Below are 12,661 nucleotides of genomic sequence, written 5' to 3'. Positions count from 1 at the left end.
TTGGATTGTATAATTTTCTCCAAATAATAATGAAAAATATGAAGAAGAATTCAATGAATGCAGATATTTTTACCAGTTGTTCAATTTTTGCCATATTCATTTCATATGTAAACATCACATATCTATGTATATCTGGTATTTCTCAGAAATCATGGATGTAGGCCGGCGCTGTGGCTCAATAGGCTAATCCTCTGTCTGCGGCGCTGGCACCCCTGGTTCTAGTCCCAGTTGGGGCGCTGGATTCTGTCCTGGTTGCCCCTCTTCCAGGCCAGCTCTCTGCTGTGGCCCAGGAGTGCAGTGGAGGATGGCCCAAGTGCTTGGGCCCTGCACCCCATGGGAGACAAGGAGAAGCACCTGGCTCCTGGTTTCAGACCAGCGCGGTGCGCAGGCCTCAGAGTGCTGGCCATGGCGGCCATTGGAGGTCTTTTATGTTTCCATATGAATTTTAGGATTGTATTTTCTAATTATGTTATAAATGTCACTCACATTTTGATGAGATTGTATTCAATCTGTATATTGCTTTGGGCAGAATAAACATTTTGATACTATTAGTTCTTCCAATCCATGAACACGGGAGGTCTTTCTGTTTGTTTGTATCTCCATCTAGTTCATTGGTGTTTGTAATTTTCACTATAGTATTCTTTCTCATTCTTGGTTAAATTTTATCTCAAAGTATTTATTTTCATAGCTACTGTAAATGGAGTTGCTCTTATAAGTTTTTTCTTATACTTTATTCAGTATATAAAAATTCTAGTAATTTTTGTGAGTTGTTTTTGTATCCTGCAACTTTCCTGAATTCTCCTATCAATTCTAATAGTTTCTTGATGGACTCTTCTGGTCCCCCATATATAAAATCGTGTCACCTGCAAACAGAGATAATTTGATTTCCTCTTTTACTATTTGTATACTTTTTATCTCTTTTTCTCCATAGTGACTTTGGTTAAAATGTCCAAAGCTATTTTGAATGAGAATGATGAGAGTAGACATCCTCATTTGGTTTCAGATCTTAGTGAAAAATGCTTCCAGTTTTTCCCCTCTCAATATGATATTGTCTGTGGGCTTGTCATATGTAGCCTTTCTCGTATTGGTTATGTTCCTTCTATAACTAATCTGTTCAAGATTTTTTTATCATGCATGTATGTTGTATTTTCTTTTTATTTATTGGTATAATCATGATTTTTATTCTTCATTCTTCATAGATGTTATTACTATGTTTATTGATTTGCTTATGTTGAACCATCTCTGCATCCTTGGGGGTAAATCCCATTTGCTCAGGGTGAATTATCTTTTGATGTTTTGTTGGATCTAATTTTCTAGTATTTTGCAGAGAAATTTTGCATCTATTTTCATCAGGGTTATTGGTCTATAGTTTTCTATTTTTGCTTGTTTTACCTTTGTCAGGTTTTGGAACTAAGGTAATGCTGGTTTCACAGAATGAGTTTGGAAGTGTTTTCTCCTATTCAATTGTTTGGAATACTTTAGAAGAATTGGTATTAGTTCTTCCTTAAAAAATAAATATTAAGACACTAAAATCATTTGGACTATATCCTTTAACAAATGTTCGGTTAACCTAAGATTAATACTTTTAGTAAATTCTGGCAAGACGAGGGATAGACAATAAAATGAATGAAAAATTGACCTTGTTGCAAATTCCATTGGGATCACATAGATCATGAGAAGATGTTATGAATGTTATTAATATCTTTTTAATTTTTTAAAATATATTTATTTGAAAGGCAAAATTACAGAGTTACTGATACAGAGGGAGAGAAATAGAGAGAGGGAGATCATCTATCTACTGATGCAATCCCAAAATGACCACAATAGCTGGGGTTTGGCCAGGTTGAAGTGGGAACCAGGAACTCAGTCCAGGTCTCCCATGTGAGTGGCATGGGCCCAAGCACCAAACTCATCTTCTGCTTTCCCAGGCACATTAGCATGGAGCTTGATCTGGACAGATCAGTTGGGACTCAAATCAGTATTGGAGTCACAGGTAGCAGCTTAACCTGCTGCAACACATCAGCTACTATGAATATCTTTCAGCTTTGGACTTAAAAAATCTATGTGATATTGACAAATGTCCACAAAATATGACATGAAATAGGAGCTTATTAAAAATAGATATATTAAGGGCCTGCACCATGGCTCACTTGGTTAATCCTCCGCCTGCAGCGCCAGCATCCCATATGGGCACTGGGTTCTAGTCCCAGTTGCTCCTCTTCCAGTCCAGCTCTCTGCTGTGGCCCAAGAAGGCAGTGGAGGATGGCCCAAGTTCTTGGGCCCTGTACCCGCATGGGAGACCAGGAGGAAGCACCTGGCTCCTGGCTTCGGATCAGCGTGGTGCGCCAGCCATTGTGGCCATTTGGGGGGTGAATCAACGGAAGGAAGACCTTTCTCTCTGTCTCTCTCTCTCAATGTCTAACTATCTGTTAAATAAGTTTAAAAAAAGATAGATTAAATCAATCAAAGCAATAAAATACTAGTTATAAATTTCCCAACAAAAGCCTGTAGGCCCAGATGACATCACTGGTAAAATATTTCAATATTGAAATAATATACAAAACAATGTCTTCAAAATATCCTAGGAAGTAAAGTAAGAAAGAAACATTTCCTAATTTTACTAAGTCAGCTTTATCTCAGAATCAAACCTGACATAAATATTATAAAAATATATAATTTATCTCTTTTATGAATATATATATAAAAACCTAAATAAAATTTTGCCAAACTAATTTCAACACTAAATAAAAGAAAAATAATAAAAAGTCATTTTTTCTCATGATGGAATATTGGCTCAATATTTTATTATTTATTTATTTATTTTTTGGCCAGTGCCACTGCTCACTAGGCTAATCCTCCGCCTGCGGTGCTGGTACTCCGGGTTCTAGTCCCAGCTGGGGCGCTGGTTCTGTCCCAGTTGCTCCTCTTCCAGTCCAGCTCTCTGCTGTGGCCCAGGAGTGCAGTGGAGGATGGCCCAAGTGCTTGGGCCCTGCACCTGCATGGGAGACCAGGAGGAAGCACCTGGCTCCTGGCTTTGGATCAGCGCAGCGCGCCAACCGTAGCAGCCCTTTGGGGGGTGAACCAATGGAAGGAAGATATTTCTCTTTGTCTCTTTCTCTCACTGTCTAACTCTGCCTGTCAAAAATAATTTTTATTAATTTTTTAAAAGATGTATTTATTTATTTGAGAGGCAGAATTACAAGGGGCTGGAGAGAAACAGAGAGAGAGAGAGAGAGAGAGAGAGAAAGATTCCATCTGTTGGTTCACTTTCCAAATGGCCTCAAAGCCAGGGCTGGGTCTAGTTGAAGAAGGAGCTTTGAACTGGCATTTGGTTCTCCCACATGACAGGGGCCTAAGCATTGGGACATCTTCTGCTTTCCTAGGCACATTAGCAGGGAGCTAAATCAGAAGCAGAACAGTCAAGACTCAAACAGTAGTATAGCACATGAGTATAAAAGGTGGTGGCATTATCTGCTACACCACAACACCTATCCAGGCTTAACATTTTAAGAATCAACCACTTCACCATATTAATCAATAAACAAAAAATATATGGCTTAAGGACTAAGAGGAATAAATTAATTTTTTAAAGATTTATTTATTTGAAAGAGTTACACAGAGGAGAGGCAGAGAAAGAAAGAGAGGTCTTCCATCCACTGGTTTACTCCTCAATTGGCCGCAATGGCCGGAGTTGCGCTGATCTGAAGCCAGGAACCAGGAGCTTCTTCTGTGTCTCCCACGTGGGTTCAGGGGCCCAAGGACTGGAGCCATCTTCTACTGCTTTCCCAGGCCATAGCAGAGAGCTAGATTGGAAATGGAGCAACCAGGTCTTGAACCTACACCCATATTGTATGTCGGAGCTTCAGGCCAGGGCGTTTACCCACTGCACCACAGCGTCGGCCCCTATTTTTAAAACAAATTCTAAAAATGCTACAGGAATATTATATTTAATGTTTAAATATTGAATCATTATCATTCAAGTTAGAAACTAGATAGGAATACCGGTTGTTATATTTATTCAACTAGTACTGGCATCCCATGGGGGTGCCCTTTCCGGTCCTGGCTGCTCTACTTCAGATTCAGCTCCCTGCTAATGTGACTGAGAAGCAGAAGATGGCCCAAGTTCCTGAGCTCTTGTTCCCCATGTGAGAGACCTGGAAGAAGCTCCTGGCTCCTGACTGCGGCCTGGCCCAGCCCTGGCTATTGCAGTGGTTTGGGGTGCGAACCAGCCATTGGAAGTTATCTTTCTCTGTCTGTCCCTCTCTCTCTCTGTAACTCTGCCTTTAAACAATAATAATAATAATAGTAATAAAGAAATTAGTTCTATTCCATTTGAAAAGTCACACTATTGTAAAAGTCCTGCAAAATGAAACCAATGTGTAGAAGTCTTCAGCTAGACAACAAATGCCATGTAGAATCAGAAAGAGACTTTTGGCAACTATAGTTTCCCCTTGCCTAATATTTTTTGTTCCCACCTCCAAATACTATTAAACAAGTCTAATCCCAGATCTTTAATAAGGATCACTGACCAGCAGGACAAATGCCAAAGAAACATGCTAATGGTTCTTTAAATACAAGCCTATTTAAGGCGCTATTTAACAGATTAGTCAACTGATTTCTTGGCAGTTCCCACTTTATTATGAGCAAGGTTATGCCTGCGGAAACAGTCTGTGTTGTAACCTCTCGGAAGAACACATCCTTTACCCAGGCCTCAAAGAATTCCCACAAAGATCCAAGGAATGCGAGCTTCTAACTAAAAAATAAATCACAAAACCTTCTGTGTGGGGAAGTTGGTGATGCAGAAATCATTACTGCAGCTATCTGACAGAAAGACAAACAGACACTGGGAGACACAGTGCTCACACACATTCAGACACACGCACAAAGAGGCAGACGGGAAAACACAGAGATCCACAGGGAGATAAGAAGGAGCCATGGCTTACTGTTAAGACTATATTAGAGGTCTCCGATTGGTGGAGCTTCCTGTATCCCAGTTCTGGCCCTAGTTTGCTTCTTTATCACATATTAGATAGAATTTTTGATTATGAATTACTAGAATTTTTGAGATATGAATTAATTTGATTTTTGCCCATAGGTTATGGAATCCTCTGGCACATCCTGTTTTACTTCTTATCTTTTTTCTTTATCCTTCCTCCTTCTTTTTTTCCCTCCTTCCCTTCTTTTCATCTTCCTTCCTTCCTTCCCTCTTTCCTTCCTTCCCTCTTTCCTTCCTTCCTTCCTTCCTTCCTTCCTTCCTTCCTTCCTTCCTTCCTTCTTTCCTTCCTTCCTTCCTTCCTTCCTTCCTTCCCTCTTTCTTTCCTTCCTTCCTTCCTTCCTTCCCTCCTTCCTTCCTTCCTTCCTTCCTTCCTTCCTTCCTTCCTTCCTTCCTTCCTTCCTACCTTTGTACCTTTCTACCTTTTTGCCTTCCTTTCTTTTCAGATTCTCCTCTTGTCCACCATTGTACAATAGGGGTATGAGAATGAGACCTAACATCTTACTGGCTAGTAACTGTATCTCCTTGAAAAAAAATCACTAGGCAGGAATCTTGGATATTTGATGGGATGCTTTGTAATAGTGATTATATACCCAGAGGAAACTGGCTAGTCAAATTTAGCACATACAAAATAAAAACAATCAATAGAATCTTTTTATTATGAGGTAATTACCATCACTCATGATAAAAATTGGAAATTATTTTAAATACTGATTCAAAATAGCATAGATGTTTTTATTGTTTGGTTATTATTAATATATCTATGAATAAACTTGTAATTCCCCCGACTGTGCTACCTGGTGTGTTACTGGTTTGGAATACTATCTGATTTTTAACTGTAAACCAGACTGAACTGGATAGTTACCTAAAGTCACCCCAGCCTCCCAACAGGTTGGTCTGAATATATCCTGTCCACAACAGACTGTCAAGAACCATTTATAGTACTTAACTTGACAAGGGTGCCTTTTAAAACTGTGCACCAATAGGGTTAAATAAGTTCTGTTCATCTTTGGTTTGTACAGTTGATGTCAGAGCACATCTCCATTGATAGGCACGTGTGTATCACCTGGAAACTGTGCAATCATAACTGCTTCCACTGTGCTCATTTGAAAAGGAAAACCAAGATAAGACTAAATCACCAACCAGTCTTCAACATCTTCTATAACCATCTGCCATTATAAGCAATGTGACTAACTGCTGTTAAAAACAATTATAAGAAATGTGACTTTAAAATTTATACATGTTCTTAGTGTTACTACGTAAGTGACATGCCTGCATAGTTTTCATGTCCATTTTTGTTCTAATTAAAAGCTTATTCTGTATTAAAAAAAAAAGAAAAAACAAAACAAAACAAAGAGTATGAACTAATAATTTGGTGTTTTGAGAGCTTACTTGCTGATGGACAGCTTACCAGTCTCAACTGCAGGTTAGTGTCATTTTTGTCCCGTGAATTTCCTGTAAGGTTAAGGTCAGTTTGGAGTATTATTGTTTGCTTGCTTTGTTTGCATTAGTAAATAACTTGAGTGTGTCCAGGCTTAATTTACAGAATCAGATTACAGGAGTACTCATTTAGATACTACGAGTTCTACAAATGGCATAACTTGACAGCAGTCACTTATACTGAGTGTCTTAATAAAGGGAAAAATAAAATTTTATGCAATTAATCTGTGAATTCATTTCTTTTACTAGCATTAACTATATGGAAATAGTCATTCAATTCTGAAAAATCTAAGCAAATTCAAACACTGTCTTCTCTTTCATAAAATGAAACTATCGTTATCTATTTTAACCAGACTTTCATGAAATATGCATTTAGATGACTTTTGCAATCTATTTTGAAATGTTGTTCATATCAAACTTTCTTGTTTGGAATGCAAGATTAACAATATTCTTTACAACATGGAAGAAAGGTTTTATTCTTAAGCAAATTGTTATAAAAGTAGCAGATGTTACAAAATTTCAGACATCGCAACTCAGCTAATCACTTACTACTTCATTCAATAATTCATTTATTACTAATTTTAATTTTTAAGACCAATAAATATTGGTTTAGTAAGAGAACACATTACATGATTTAATCTATAAAATATGATGGCTGTTTCTTGATTATGCAAGATCAATATTGTGGGATCTTTCACATTTCCTCTTCTGAAAACAGAGTTAATATTTTTATTCTCACAAGTAAGAGAAAAAACAAGGATCATGAGTTTTCAAGGTTCATCTTTTATTTAATCGTTAAAAACACCTCTTTTTTGGAACAGAAATAAAATAGAAGCTATTGTAAAAAAAAAGTATTGCATCAGGAGGAAGAGGCCATGGTGTTCTGCTGCTTCTCTGGCTGAAGATTATTTTCTGATTCAGTTGGAGGCTCTGGAGAGTGAGCTATGGTAGACTCATTAAGGAGGATTATAGCAATCCAACTTGGAAAATGGGGTACTGCTTTATTGCCAGCTGGAGATGAAAGATATTTCTAGTTCTTACAGCAATCAAAGTTCAGAAACAGTAAAACAAATGAAAAATGTAGGTCTGGTAGAATATTTTGCTGCTGGAAACCAGCTGACAAAGTTTCCTTTCACTGGTCAGGCTGCATTTTCTTGACAGTTTAGCCAATGATTTTTCCCTTAACAATTGTTAATATATCATCTTAGCCCAGGTAAAGCTTGATTGAACTGAAGTTCATCCATATTTTTTACTCTCTTGGCATGTATGATAATAAGGACATTCATTATACTTAGTGAAATAAGCAAGTCCCCAAAAGACAAATATCATGTTTCCCTGATCTGTGGTAACTAATAGAGTACAAAAATATCATGTGTCTGAGCAAAATTGACATTTTGAGATTTGATTATTGTTTATAGCCCTTGTCTTTACTGTTGAGGAAGAGTGTTTTTTCTTCTTCTTACTATTTGTTGAATTCTTTACTTAGTGGATGGTTAACCTTACGATTATAAAATAAACTGAAAGTATGTCATTGTAAAAATTAAAAGAAAGAATGAGAAAGGAAGGCATCAGGTGGGTGGAAACTCGGGCAGGAGGGAGCGTGGGTGGGAAGCATCACTATATTCTTAAATCTGTTTATATGAAATGTGTTCATCTTTTATTAATAAAAATATTAAAAATTAAATAGATAAATGGCAAGAAAGAAGGCAAATAGTTATCTTAAGCCTTACACATCTGCTTTGTTTTTATTTTTATTACATGGTTAGATTTTTTATACTTCTATGTATTGTAGGCCATTATTTGTTTTCTTGTCATATCTGTATATGACATACCTCGCCCTACATACCTCTCTAGTTTATAAACGTTTTGAAATTGGGTGAAATATTCAATTCTTTTTTAAAAATTAGTAATATGTTTGTTTTATACTCAGTAAATATGTATTGACTGAGTAGATACATATGTATGCATGAATAACTGATTAGTTAAATATTTACATATATGTTCTTTTTGTACTAATAGAGATTTGTATAGACTGGTGTTAAAGATAAATATCAATACACTCACCATGGTACCATTTGGTTACTATTTAAATGTATTTATTCTTAGTATGTTGAGTTAAATTATTCATGGGAATAATTTCAGGAGAGTTACTATTTAGAATTCTCATGCAAATTATAAGGAAAAATAAATTTAAAAATACTAAGCAATGAGACTTAATAAATTAACAATGATAAAGAGAGTGCCTAGCACCTAGAACACATGAGAAAAAAAGTTTATTAAAAAAATAGATTACTGAATGATCTCTGTGATCTTGGAAGAAATGGTTTACATAAAATCTTGTGCAATCTATTCATACAGCACTCTAAGGAGAACAAGCATGGCCATACTTATATGAGATAAAATATATTTTAAGACAAAAATCGTCACAAGAAATAAAGAAGACCATTGTGAAATGATAAAAGAGTCAATTCACCAGAAAGTATTACAAATGTAAATACATATGTATCTATATTATTTTAGATCATAAGTATTAGATTCTCTAAGTATGCTTTGCAGATGTTAACAGAACTGACAGGAAAAATGGGGAACAATACTGTAATATAAAGAAATTTCAATACTGCACATTCTGTGGAGTATAGAACAACCAGACAGTAGGTTAATAAGGAAACAGATAACTTGAACAACACTACAGGACAAATGGTCCTTGCAGATATAAGCAGAATACTTCATTCAAAAACAGAATATTTATTCTTCTCAATCACTAATGGAATATTCTCTAAGATAGAGGATTTATTAAGACCAACAAATAAATCAATAAATTTAAGAAGATTAAAGCATACAACCATAAAAAGTTTGAAAGCAAAAATTAATAGTGCATAGAAAATAGAAAAATCCAAAAATAAGAAGTTATACATTGTACTCTTAATCAATATATAAAAGATAAATTACAAGGGAATTTAGGAGGTCTACAGACAAATAAAAGCAAATATACAGCATATTATAGTGTATGCTGCAAGATAGCTCTGTGGAAGAAGTTTACAGTGGTAAACACCTACATCAATAAAGAAGAAAGATAACCAATCAACAACCTTAACTTACACCTGAAAATACGATGAAGAAAGTAATTACAAAGTCTCAGATAGTAGAGAGTCAAAAAGATTAGAGCACAGATAAATCAAATACATAATAGGAAAAACTCAAGGAAATCATTAATTTTTTAAAAAACCAACAAAATTGACAAGCTCTTAGCTAGACCAACATAAAAACAGAAGTTTCAAACATTTAAAAGTATCAATGGAAGTGGACACATTACAACTGTTCTCACAAAAAATAAAAATTATGAGACTACCATGAAAATTATGGCAATGATTTTATTGACCTAGAAGAGATAAATTGCTAGAAACATATAACTTAAAAGGTTGAATCATGAAGAAATAAAAAACCTGAACAGCTATGGAAGTAGTGGGAATATTGAAGCAGTAATAAAAACCTCCCCAAAATGAAAAGGCCTGGAGCAGATGCATTCACTGTAGAGTTCTATTGAACAATTAAAAGAGAATTATTATCAATCCTTATCAAACCTTCCAAAGGACCAGTCATTAAGAGACGCTACCAAACTCATTCTGTATGGTCAGCATTACCCTGTGATATGGCTTGAGTATAGTTTAACTATGTTTCCCTGAAGATCAATATGATTGAGACTTGGTTCACGGAGTGGTTGTACCGGGAGAACCTTAAAGATGTGGAGTGTATTGAGAAGGGCTTAGCTCCTTGAAGAGGTTCTCGGGGAGCCCTTTGGCATTTCTTGTGTCACTCCTTAAGTTCTCACAAGAGGTTTGTTATAAAAGGAGTGAGACTAGATCCACCCAGATCTCTCTGTGGATAGTTCAAGATCTAATCACTAGTTTGCATTGGCACACTACTGCCGTATCTTTCCACTTAGTGAGGTTATGCATCCAAGGGACAGCCCTTGCTGGAACTCTGCAATGCTGTTTGAACTTTCAGCCTACAAAACTGTGAGTCACATAAACCTCGTTTCTTAACATATCAAGTATTTTCTTAACATATCAAGTATTTTGTTATAGTGATTTAGAACTCACTAATTCACCCTGTGACCAGGTCAAGCAAAAATATTGGTTTATAAAAAATTATAAACCAAAATAAAAATTATAAACCAATATGCATGATAAATTTCAATATCAAAATCACAAGCAGAATACTAGGAAACTAAATTCAACAGCATATATTTTTTAAAGATTTATTTTATTTATTTGAAAGACAGAGTTACAGAGAGAGGTAGAGACAGAGAGCGAGGTCTTCCTTCGCTGGTTCACTCCCCAGATGGCCACAACGGCCAGAGCTGCGCCAGTCCAAAGGCAGGAACCAAGAGCTTCTTCCAGGTCTTCCACGTGGGCCTAAGGACTTGGGTCATCTTCTGCTATCCCAGGCCACAGCAGAGAGCTGGATCGGAAGTGGAGCAGCCGGGACTAGAACCGGCGCCCATGTGGGATGCTGGCACTTCAGGCCAGGGCTTTAACCCACCAGCCCCCTCAACAGCATATTTAAAATGACTGTACCTTTGACATGGTTAGATTCATGCCTCTATCTTAGGAATGTTTTAATATACAGAAATCAATAGGTGTGATATATCACATTAAGAGAAAGATAACATTAGTATGATAATCTTAACAAATGCATAAAAAGCCTTTGATAAAACTGAATATGCTTCATGATTTGAAAACACTGATGGAAGTAAGAATTGAAGAAAATTACCTCAACGTAATAAAAGCCACAAATGAAAAACCCATGTCTAACATCATACTTAATGAGGAAATCCTGGAAATTTTTCCTCTGAAAGAAGGAAGAAGGCAAGAATGTTTGCTCTCACCACTATTATTCAACATAGTAGTGGACATTCTATCTGGAACAATCAAAAAAGAAAGAGAAATAAAATGAAGCCAAATAGCAAAAGAATAATTAAAATAATTTTTGTTTGCCAAAGACATTATCTTATATGTAGAAAATTCTGAATATTCCACATACAAGCAGTACCTATTAAAAGTCACAAAGTTGCATGATACAAAATCAGGACTCAAAATTCAGTGACCAAACTGTAAGAGAAATTAACTAGTGCATCAAGAAGAATAAAATACTTAAAATAAAATTAATTGAGGAGGTGAAATACTTGTATACTGAGAACTATAAATCATTGCTTAAAGAAATCTATGTAAATACAAATAAATGGAAAGGTATCTTGTACTTGTGAATTGGAGGACATTAAGGTTAAGTTGTCCAGAATATTCAAAGCAATCTAAAGATTCAGTGCAAGTCTATGAAAATTACAACTTAAACTGTGAAATAGGAAATAAATCCTAAAATTCTTCAGAATCTCAATAAATCTTGACTGGCAAAGACAATTTTGAAAAAGAACAATCTTTGAGGTTTCATACTCATTGATATTAAAACATAATACAAGGGCCGGCTCTGTGGCTCAGTAGGTTAATCCTCTACCTGCGGCGCTGGCATCCCATATTGGCACTGGTTCTAGTCCCAGCTGCCACTCTTCCAGTCCAGCTCTCTCTACTGTGGCCTGGGAAAGCAGTGGAAGATGACCCAAGTGCTTGGGCCCCTGCACCCACATGGGAGACCTGGAAGAAGCTCCTGGCTTCAGATCAGCGCAGCTCTGGCCATTGAGGCCAATTGCGGAGTGAACCAGCGGATGGAAGACCTCTCTCTCTCTCTCTCTCCTTCTCTCCCTCTTCTCTCTCTATGCAACTCTTTCAAATAAATCAATAAATCTTAAAAAAGTAAACTAATTAAGGAATGACTCATATTTTTTTTATTAAACTTTTATTTAATGAATATAAATTTCCAAAGTATAGCTTATGGGTTACAATGGCTTCCCCCCTCCCATAACTTCCCTCCCGCCCGCAACCCTCCCCCCTCCCACTCCCTTTCCCCTTCCATTCATGTAAAGATTCATTTTCAATTCTCTTTGTATACAGAAGATCAATTTAGTATATACTAGGTAAAGATTTCAACATTTTGCCCATATAGCAACATCAAGTGAAAAAACTACCATTGGATTACTAATTATAGCATTAAATAGCAATGTACAGCACATTAAAGACAGAGATCCTACATAATTTTTTTTTCAAAATAATTAATTTTCTATGCCATTTCCATTTTAACACCAGGTTGTTTTTTGTTTTTTTTTTCATTTCCAAT

Source organism: Lepus europaeus, chromosome 5 (assembly GCF_033115175.1).
Source record: "Lepus europaeus isolate LE1 chromosome 5, mLepTim1.pri, whole genome shotgun sequence".
Classification (NCBI taxonomy): Eukaryota; Metazoa; Chordata; class Mammalia; order Lagomorpha; family Leporidae; genus Lepus; species Lepus europaeus.
This window is presented reverse-complemented; position numbering follows the sequence as displayed.